General features: G+C 45.8%; 1 protein-coding gene across 7 annotated transcripts in view; it reads left to right on the top strand.

The window, feature by feature from the left end:
- Positions 1–554: 554 nt before the first annotated feature.
- Positions 555–11,235, top strand: part of ZMYM2 (zinc finger MYM-type containing 2) — an 89,993-nt gene continuing 79,312 nt past the window's right edge. For all 7 annotated transcript variants that reach the window (XR_004253245.1, XM_032187277.1, XM_032187286.1 and 4 more), the window contains exons 1-2: positions 555–614; positions 1,550–1,609. The gene's annotated coding sequence lies outside the window, so the exon portion shown is untranslated. The remainder of the gene's footprint in view (positions 615–1,549; positions 1,610–11,235) is intronic.

Here is an 11,235-nt window from a genome sequence, read left to right as displayed (position 1 = left end):
CCTAGGGGAGCAGCTTCCATTATCCACCCTCCTTCCCTCCTCCACTCATGGAGGTGGCCCCGGGCTCGCAGCACCACCGGGGGGCGGTATCTCCTTGGGGATGGGTTGGGGGAGGCTGGAGGCGAGCCCCGCCAGCCCCCCAAAATCCCCCCCTTTTCACGGGATAGCTGAGCCCGTGCCCGGGGGCTGTGGAGCCCGCAGGGAGCGGGCGCAAGGCGGGGACGGGTGTGGGAAGGGGCGGCCAACTTGTGCGAGTTGCCGCTGTCAGACGGCGGCGGGGAAGGGCGATAAGGAGGGGGAAGGGGAGGCGGCTCAGCCCGGCCGGTGGGCACCGAGTCGGGCTCCTGAAGCCTGATGGAGCGGAGTGGGAAGCACTCGAGGCACGGCCAGCGGCAAAGATTGGCAGCCCGCGGGGGCAACCGGCTGCGGGCAGCCCTGACGGGCGGCCCCGCCGCCCACTCCGCTGTCCCAGCGCCAGCGCCCGCCCTCGGGGCGAGCCAATGCCGGGCTGGAAGAGGCGGGCTCGGCCCGGTTCCTCCTCCCCTCCGTTAGCAGCTGCGCTGAGCCCGGGACTGGACCGAGTTAGAGTTGAGACGCCGGAGGAGTAGCGCAGAGTGCGTGCGGGTTGAGGTGTGGGGGGGTGGCGTGGGTTTTGGGGTGCCCGCTGAGCCCCGGGGGGCTGGGTGAGGGCTGGGGGGGTGGGGGGGGCTCCGCCGCCGCCGTGCCTCGCAGCTTCCCCGGGCCAAGTGCCCCGCGGTGGCGTCGTCGGTGCCACCGCTCCCGGGGTGGTGGCGGCGGCGGTGGCGGTGGGAGGAGGGGGGGGAGCCCCGCGGGTCCAGCCCGGGGGTGGGCGGCGGGGGGAGCCCGGGGGCAGCGCTGTGGGGTCGGGGGGGGGGGTTGGGGGTATTTGGGGGAAGGGCCGGGTCTGGGTTAGCGCCTCCTATTTTAACTCCCTCCCCCCGGTGGCCGCCGGCTGTTGTGTGCCCCGCTGCCTTGCCGTGCCCCCCTCCCTCCCTCACCACCACCGCTGCAGCCCCCTCCCCAAATTTCCTTCCCCCCCAGCCCCCCCGGGTGCCTCCCTCCCCCGTGCCCGGCGCGGCTCCTCCCGTATTGTTCGGCTGGGTCCCTCTAATGGCGGACAGGAGGCGGCGGTGCTGCCGGCCGACTGCAGGGGGGCAGAGCCCGCACCGGGGGCAAACCCCCGTGGGGTTGTAGGACCCCCCCCGTTCCCGGACCACCCCACACACACCTCGGGGGGCTGCTACGGGGCCGCCTCTGCCGAGTTATTGGCTCCTGGGGGCTGATTCCCCGTCCCCACGCTCGCCCCGGGGAGCCCCCGCCGCTGCTGAGCCCCGGGTGGGGCCCGGCTCTCGGGGGGGGGGGTGTAGGAAGGGTCCCCCCCCCTCCTCCTGTCCCCTCCGTGTCTCGGTGTGTTGGGTTTGGGGTCGAAAGGGATGCGGGAGATAACCTGCTGCCCTGCTCGGGCTGAGGAGACGCTGCCTGGGGGCGCTGCTCGGTGCCCTGTGTTAACCCCGTGTCTTTCCCTTAGGCTCCAGCCCGGTTTGGTGCAGCCTTGGCAAAGAGAGCGAGGAGGAGAGGGAGCTCCATTGTGAGTGCTATTTATGTATCTGTCGGCTAGACCTGCTCACCGAGGGCTTGACCCCCCCTTCCTTCCTTCCTTCCTTCCTTCCTCCTTCCTTCCTTCCTTCTCCTCCGGGGGTAAAAAGGAAGGGGCTGGGGTGGGGAAATTCCTGGGTCCAGCAGCTGCTGCCCTGGGGCGAAGCCCTGGTAATGGCTGTGAGGCGGCTCCTCCTCGGGGTGGGCGCTGCTGCTGCAGACATCGCTCCTGCAATACCAACTCCGGCAAGCAGACGACGGGCTGCCGCCGCCGCTCGCCTTACCCGGCTCCGGAGGGAGGGGGAGGGCATATTTCGGGTGCCCTCTAGAGTCTCAAAGCGAGAATGGGAATCCGTAACGAGGCGCCTTTGGCCATCTTTATTTGCTTCCTCTTCCTCCAAGCCCGCGTGCTGCGCGTCTCGAAGATAAGGAGAGGTACGGGAGGTTTTGAGATAAGCCAGCAGTTTGCGGAGCGTGCGCCGGTGTCTGGTCTTTGTGCGGTCAGGTTGGGTCTTAGCGCCTCTGGATTTGCTTGGGTGATTTCGTTGGGTGCTTTTGGTGTTTTGTGTGCCTTGGCAGTGCTCCTGAACCATCTGCTTTGCTCCTTCCCCAAAAATCTAAAGGTCACTAGGGAAAAAACCTTCAGCTTCTTAATAATGACCGGTTTTGGTGCTGTATCTCTGGGATTTTCAAAGCAGACTGTGTTCTCTGCTGGGTGATAGGCCACCTAAGGGGAGGCTCATTACCAAACCTTCTATGTAAGATCGGTGTAATTTGACTCTAGTTTATATGCTTTTAATATCATTTTTTACTGTATACTGTGGAAAACGGTGATTCTGAAATTGCAAAGTAGCACAGTGAAGGAGAAAGTAACCTGGCGTGTACGGATGCACGTTTTAGGAGCTCATGAGTTTGGATGCGACTGTTGTCTGCAGGCTCTCGCCGCTAGAGGCCACTGCAAAAAGCGTAGCCTTGCCTTGGGAGGTCTGGTTGATAACGTGCAGCACAGAGAACAAAACAAAAAGGGAGCATGTGTCTTGTGCTCTAGGTTCCTGAGTTGGGCACAGGAGGAATTCAGGTCCTCTCCACCGCTTGTATCTTGAAGTCTTCTTGTTATTTTCCCCTTACCATTCTAGGTAGTAGATTGCCCAGATTTACATAGGTTGCCACTTCGGTACTTTTGATGGCTTACATGTAGAAGGAATACATGGTTCCCTGCAGAAATGCCACTGCTAAAGAGGAAGACATGAGATCTGAATTCATTCTGAGCTTCTAAAACTAACAACTTTGTGAAAGACTCTTAGGAGTTTGTATGGTTTGTTATCATTAATAAAGTGGTCTGTTCTAAACCTTGACTTACTAATGTATAATTTTAATTGTAGCTCTTTTATTTTCACCATGCCTTGGGAGGAAGGCTACCATCTAATTTTACTTCTGATCCATTATACAGTTCAGTCTAACAGCTGTTCTGCTTTTTCTGATGTTTCTTCATGTTAAAAAAGTAACTTCTAAGAGTGATCCAGGCAAGTAATGCTTTGTAAGGAGGGAGACTGTTGTGTTGGAAGGGAGCGGAAAAGGTTTGTGCTGGAGCTGGTATGAAAAAAATATTGCAGCTTTGTGTGGCTGCCTATGAAAAGATGAGAACACTGCCAAGAACAGCTGTATAGCGAAGATTCAGCAAAACTCAATGAGTAGTTGCCATCTGGCTTGTGAATTACACGAACGTCTTGCACGAAAGCATCCTACTAGATGGCACATTGTTCTCCACCAACTGTGGTGGTGATGGTACAGCATTCTCTCTGTTAGGTGGCTGGAGGAAAGCAGTGTGTCCCATGGCATGGATAGGCCAGGCTGTTGTGTGATGGGAGTCTGTTCCCTGCCTGCTGCTGCATGAGCACTCCAGGCTCCTCGGCCATAATTTGTGAAATGAAGGTGATGATGACACATAGGTAGAACAAATCACTTATTTTTTGAATTTAATAAAAGATTGTCTTAATTAGAGTATCTACTAAATTTGCTGTGGATTGTTACTGACCCTCTTTGACCCTAAATATGATTCCATTCCACTCTTGCTTACTCTGAAATAATATGCTAAGAGGGATTTGCATTGGCAAGAATGTACAAATGCTAGTGAAAAATGAAAGCAAGTGTACTGTCTTCTGTGGAGCTCGTTCAAGTATGCAGAGGGATGTGGGACCAAAACTGATACAAACTCAGAGACTTTTGCTGGCTTTCTTTGTGTTTTTGTCCAGCAGCACCATGAACAGCCCTGAACTGTTACAGGAGCTTTCATTTTGGTTTCAAGGAGTAAATAAGGTATTACTGAAGTTCTGTCTGTGTATATTGGAGTTCACAACGAATCAGTACACTCAGCAACAAAAGCAGAATGAGGAGTTCTGTGAATAATTTATATAAAGTATTATTACTGATGGAAAATCCATTGTTCATGGAGAACTGCTTTGTTACTCTAGGAGGCATGTACATCACAAATAATAAACTCTACCTATCTGTAGAAAGAGATTGAGATTGAAAGTTTGGGAACTTGAGAAGTAAGCTATCCCTTCTGAGAAGTTGAAGATAACGAATGATTGTCTCATGAGGTTGTTAAAACCCTGTATGCAATAGGAATTTTGTTGTCTGCTGAAACTGTTGGGTTTATCTCTGCAGTTAGAAGCGCTTTTTTCAACTTCTTTGAACTTTGTTTCTATGATTTAATCTTACAGGGTGAGTGCTTCAGGAAAATAACTGGGTTTCTGAGAGGGTAGAGTTCAGAAGAAACTTTTCTTCCATACTTGCAGCTTACCCTACATGCTGCTGGAGGATATGGCTGGCAGTAGGCGTTAACTTGGTATGTGAATCACAGGATGGTTTGGGTGAGGTTTCACCCTCATAGTGAAGAATTTCTTCCTTGTGTCTAATCTAACCTGCTTTAGGTTAAAACCATTACCCTTTGTCGTATTACTGCAGACCCTGGTAAAACGATCTACTCAATTTAGTTGCTAGTATTAAAGTTCTTCATTTTGGAGCAGGATTAGTGACCTTGTCAGTGTTTGGTACTTGTGAGAAAATTTTTGGATAGAAGAGAGAAGTGTGAGACTTCTGAAATGCAGTTCCCTGGCGTGTCCCCTTAAGTTAACTAAACATGTGGGCTGCTTGGCTTGAAACTCCACGTATTTGTGCTTACGTTGTTTTGGCAGTTTAAGACTTCTGTCTTTCCTAAGTTTCCAGAAATCATCAATTTTAAGACAAAAGCCATAATTGTTCTGTGTAATTCTATGCCACTGGACTCTGGTACGATTGATACGCACACAAAAAAAGATTGCACATCTGTCTGGATGAGAACATCAGCAGTTGTGTAGGGGTTGGTGCCAGTCCTTTATGGATGGGTTAGGTCATAACCCGTTCCTGTCCATTCAAGGAGTCTTCCCCTGAAGTATTTCATGAATCGGGCACGTCAGTGATTCAAGTTTTGTTCTGATAGCACACTAGAGTAAGAAAACAGTTGTTATTTCAGTCAGTGGTTATAATACAGACAATGAACTCAAAATGAACAGAGATTATTCAGTGTTGTGGTCAAACGGGAGCCTCTGGTGACATGGTTGCCACCAGCGTGTTTTTGCAATTACTGTCTGAAGGGCGTTAATGCTTTCTGTGTGTCTGCTAATGCATGAGCGCTCCATCTTCCTCCAAGCTTTTCGGAGCAACCTTTCACCATAACTTCATTTTCCACTGCTGCTGTTGGCCACGGGAGCATAATCTGATGGGGGTGTTGGGATCAGCCCTGGGGCAGGGGGCTCAGAGGCAAGTGCTCAACTCTTTGAATAGAGTAGATGGAGTAGAGTCTTGAAATGCACTTGGACATTACTGGTGCTCTCCGCAACCACCCTGAGCATCAGTAACACAAGAGGATCGTGGATTTTAAGCTTTTTCTGAGATGAGATTACATAAGCATGCATTGCTGTTGGGCAGAATGGATAGTTCTGGATCTCTGGAATACTTAACACATAAAATGTTAATGCTTTACCTAAAATAAATAAATGAATTAGGCAGTCTGTAGTTAACCGTGTTAAGGTTCATAAACTCTATCTTTTAACTCCTAGAAGAGTTATCAGAATTCTTTTGTTTGTGTTATTGTCGCTCCTAAAATCCATAATGCCTAAATTTGTGTACCTCATACTGTACAAAGCTATCGAAACACAGCCCTGAACTGTTAGCTTTAACGCTTACTGACAAGTGCTGAGCAGGAAGTCATCTTAATTCCACCTTTTTGGAAAAAGGTGTAAAATACTGATATTCACTTGTTTACGTGAGCTGTTAATTAATTGGAGAACTAATTAGATATTGATGATTACTTGATGATAACTGATCAGATATTTGCACCGTAGCTCACCAATCTAACTCTTGGGGGGTGGCAATATAGTAGGTCATTGTCCTCTACTGGAGAGAGGACAGTGGCTTTATGGAAGAGCTCATTCAGCTTTCTATATAGTTTCCTTATTTCTTTTGTTGTTATAACATTGGAAGAAGAAAGTCAAATTGGGTATAACCCATAGAATAGCAATATACACAAGATTTTCTGATTTAACCCCATTGGGCCTCGGTCACTAGAAACGTGGACCTGTTTTGTTTTTGGACTCTAGACAAAAATCCACTTGTGAAGCAAGTACGCCCACCCCCCCTAAAAAATAAAATAAAATTTAGACTCAGTGAAGATCTTTCTTCTTTCTGAGTTCCTTTTCTTTGCATCTCTGTAAGACCTCTCCGGTTCGGTGTTTGCCCCTAGTACAACACCCAATTCCTCTAGAAGTTATCTCGCTAATCTCATTCACGAAGTCAGCTGTCATCTCTCTGTGGAGGGTTTTCCAATCTCTCTCTTCCAGACTTGCTGCTTTTCCTACCCGCGGTATCGTGGTGTGTGCCGCTGACATCCCTTTGTGGATGTTTGACCTTTAGCTCGGGCTGCTATCGCAAAGGCAATCCTTCCTCCCCAGAAGGAAAGCTCTCCGGGCTGTCTGCCACTTGTGGGCTGTGTTGTCATGGGACCTCTGGTTTAAGCCCGTGATCTAGCTATTGTTTTAGACCCAGAGCACACTGTTCTTCCGACAGATAATGTGCTCTATCTTAATTGCTAATAAACACGTAAATGGTTGTTACTTATTTAGTTATGTGATCCATGGTCACATACCTCTCATACCTCGTTTTTGATCTCCTGTATCTTATAGTAAGACTTTTTCTTACAGTTTGAGTAAAAATGATCCCGATCTGGATTCAGAATCCTCAAGAGTGATTACGTAGTCCTTGGCTTTGACTGTCGGATCTTTGCATCTTACAGTTTATGGATGTAAAAGTAACAGGTTACCAGCCTTTAATTTAAAGTTGGGGGTTAGCTGTGAAAGGTATTACCAGTATTATATGTATATTTTTTGTTGTTAAAGAGATTTTTTTAAGGGCTTTCCAGACAGTGACACCAGGGGCAGTTGAACACCTTTGTCCATTCTCCTGTGATGCTCCTCATGCTCAGGGAGGTTCCCTGTGTGCATCATTTAAAGCAGGTGCAATCTAGTAATGCAGAGGAAGCAAACTTAAACAAACAAAGCCTACTAAAAAAAAACAAGCCAGCACCTTTCCCATTACCCTGGGACCCAAACGCTCCATCCTTGGAACAAGAGCTAATTCAAACCGTTGTTTATGGTGGTGCTCTTTCCTTGGATTCTCTTTTTTGTCTCTCTCCATCTGTTGTCCCTTATGTTTAGGTTGTTTGCTCTTTGAACAGACATTCCTATTCTGTGTTTGTACAGTGGCTGGCATAACGGGGTCTGTAACTTTGGCTCCTAGGAACCTGTGATATGAGCTGTAATATATGGGTGTGGTATCAGTGTCTTTTTTCCTTCCTTTTCTTTTGTAGCTAGGGAAGGAAGACCTAGTGTTCTGTGATACCTGAAACCACGGCACAATTTTATTTCACCAAGAATTAATGACTAGTATGTCAGCCTGTATATGTTCATGAACCGCTACTAAGCTGGAAGAATTTATCAGACATCTCCTGAATTATTAGCCGATATATCTGTGTTCACGGTGGTTAGTTCCATTTATTTATTTATTTAATACAGAAGGTAACGTTTTATTCTGGTAGATAGTTCTTCATTAAAGAAGGCAAATGTTATATAGAAAGTCCAGGTAAGAGGTTCCCTGCAATACATACAAACAAGGCAAAATGCTATTTGGAAATGACAGAAAATGGAGAGTACAACAAAGGTGTTTTTTGATTTTTTTTTTTTAATTTATCACATGCAAATGTTGGATATATTTTGAAATTACTGCCATTGCCACTGTGTTTGGCTAGCACTATGTACACTTCTATCCAAAGAATTAACAAATAGAAACACTGAGATGGTCTGCCTAATATTGTGTGTAGGACCGCAACTATGATCTGAATGAAGTCCAGCATTTTTTAATAATTAAAAAGAAATTGAGAGGTCAGAGAAGACCTACAAGAATGACTTAGGGAGGAGTGGAAGATACGCTTTGTATTAACAGATTTTAGAAATGTAGTCTTTCTCTCAATTAGGAGAAGATAGGTTAGGGTGTGTCTTAATCCTGGTCTGAGCCAGACTCTGCACCCAAGAGCATATGAGATAATTGGGTGCTTTTCCTGCCATCTGTGTTAAAGCCCCCATTCCTGAGGGCTGGTTATTGGCTAAGCAACACAAACTCGGGGAACAGTGGGTAGGTAGCCTGTCAGCATCTAGGATAACGGAGAGTTGGAATAACTGATTGAGACACTGCTTTAACCTGTTTAGGCAGAAGTTTAAAGAGGACTTGAAAAGGCTCTCCTTTAGCAAAGTTTGGATTTTTTTTTTTATATGAGACTTTGAATATACTTCATGCAGGTCTTTATTCAAGTTACAGGTTTGGACTCAGAAGACAAAATACTGGTTTAGAACCAGTATTTTATTGTTTTTAATTGGGTTCATTCAAATAGACATATATTGCTTGTTTGCATGACTGTAAGCCACCCAAATTTATGGCTGTTGTCCTCTTCAGTTTTACCAACAGCAGCTTTTTCTGTCTCTTCTGGGGAATCAGTTCAGCTCCATGAATACTCACAGTGAAGTTTCTTCTTAAGGGGAGCTGTGCAGTTGTTGGGTTTTGTTCTGTTTTGAGTTTTCCAGCTTTCTATCACTTTAGTCCCCGTGAGTGACTGACTGCTGGGACCTGTGATTACCTAGTACAAGAGCAAGAAGGGGAGAAAGTGGGAGAGAGGAGTTGGAAGCCAAGATCACGGCAGTCCTGTCCTAATCTGGATGTGTTTCTTGTCCTGTTCTGGATATGTTTCTTTGTTGTGGAACAGCAACCATGGCAAATATAGTATGCATTTTGTTGTTGTTAAAAATAAGGCTACATTCAACTTCTTAAAACCAGTTGAATTTTTGTGCCCAATATACTGGAGTCTTGACTGCATAATGTAATTTACAAGCAGTCAGGGAGTGCAGCTGTGAAAAACTTACCATGCTAGCCATGCTCACCATATCCATTCTTGCCTTGGATCCCATTTCCAATCAACCTTACCTCTGCATCAAACTTGAACTACTTTTTTCCTCATGTTTCTTTTTTAATCTTGCATAATGTTAAGATTTTCTTTCTTTTGTAACACTGGCTTAATTGGCGCTTTGTCCATAGTGGGTTTCTTTTGCTATATTTAGTGTAGCATTCATATAACCTCAATTTCAATTTTTCCTTTTTCTGAATTGCTTAGATATGTTGAATGCTAATCATTGAAGGTAATGTGTTGAAGAGGCTTGTCCATACCCAGCCAAAAAGCAGTAGGTTATTAGTTGAACTTGGGTATTTCTCAGATGAAAAAAAATCTGTTCAAGACTCCTAGTTGATCTTTTTGCTAAAGACAGGAGGAAAATAGGTTATCTGTAAACTTCTTGTTCATTTGTAAGCTATATTGAATGGCACTTTTTCATCCTGAGCACATACAAAAATAAAAATGAATTTTAAAAGCTGTAGTAAAAAATGTTTGTGAGCCCAGGCTCTGAGAAACTGGGCATGCCATTAGATATGATGTTTATCAGTTATCCATCCAGAGTTATTTGTATCATGGGCAATACATATGTAAGTGTAGATTGCATGCTAGTTTTTAAATAATTATAAAAAGGGAAAAAAAAAAAAACTAAGAGGAAGCAGCTTGCAGAGAAGAAGCTGGGAGTCGTGATGGACACTAAGTTGAACACGAGTAACGTGCTCTGGCAGGGATGAACGCAAACAGCATATTGGGCTGAATGAAGCAAGGCTATAGCCAGCAGGTTGAGGATTGTGATTGTTCCACACGGTTTGATACTTGAGATGACATCTAGAGTGTTCATTCAAGTTTGGGGTTGAACATAGTATAATAAAAGGTGGTGATAGATTGGGATGAGTCCAATGGAGGGCCACCAGGATGCTTAGAGTTGGAGCACGTAACAAACGGGGGCCAAGAGGGATGGGGTGTATTGAGCCATAAGAAGAGAAGGCTAGAGGGACATGTAACTGTCTGCAGCTATTTAGTGGCAAAGTGTAAAGATGAAGCTAGATACGCGCTGGTAGGATGGCAGGTAATGGGTACAGGCTGCAACCAGGAAATTGTGAATAGCTAAGATGACAGCACTAGAAGAGGGTCTCCAAACGGCTTGAAAAATCTCTGTAGATACTCCGGACTATGTTGGATATAACCCTAAAAACCCAACTTAACTTCAGATGTGGGTCTTGTTTCTAATTTGACACCCTTCTGAGCTGGAGTGAATGTGCAAAGGTGATATCCATCATCTCCTTTTGAAATCTGCTGTTCTATAATTCTATTAAACTTGAAGCGTTTAAGCGAAGTCTGATATCATTTAGAGACAAAAAATGCTCTCAACTGATAAGCGGTGCTTTATTGTAAGTTATATTGGACATTTATTTTTTTTATAACAAAAAATGATGCTGTTAAGATAAAAATCGATAACGTAAATGTGTGAAGCATGGTTTAAAAACTTATTAAAATCATCTTAAATGTACTAAATTAAAAAAAAAATACAGGGAAGGTTAACTTGTTATGAGAATTAACATTGCTCTATTAAATCGGTCTGTTTCTGAATGCGTAGTTCTACAGGATACAGTAATCTACTAGATCTCACCCTTCCACAGCTGAGATTTCTTTTACTGTTTCCCATCCCTTGTTGTTTTTTCAGATTTCAGTGGTTTATACATGACTGATTGTACCCCCAATTCTTTTTAATGTTACGATCTTGGCCAACTTCAATGTTTCTATAAATGACTTGGATGCGGGACTCGAGTGCATACTAAGCAAGTTTGTGGACAACACTAAACTGGGAGGAGTTGTTGATTCCCTCAAGGGTAGAGAGGCCTTGCAGAGAGATCTCGACAGATTAGAGGGCTGGGTGATCACCAACAATGTGAAGTTTAAACAGGAGCAAGAGCCAGACTCTGCACCTAGGAAGGAGCAGCCCTAGCTATATATACAGACTGGGGGATGAGAGGCTGGAGAGCAGTCTCTACTTGAGCCTCACCTCAAGTACTATGTACGGTTTTGGGCACCACACTGTAAGAAGGACCTAAAACTACTAGAGAGCG

Source organism: Aythya fuligula, chromosome 1 (genome assembly GCF_009819795.1).
Source record: "Aythya fuligula isolate bAytFul2 chromosome 1, bAytFul2.pri, whole genome shotgun sequence".
NCBI lineage: Eukaryota > Metazoa > Chordata > Aves > Anseriformes > Anatidae > Aythya > Aythya fuligula.
This window is presented reverse-complemented; position numbering and strand designations above follow the sequence as displayed.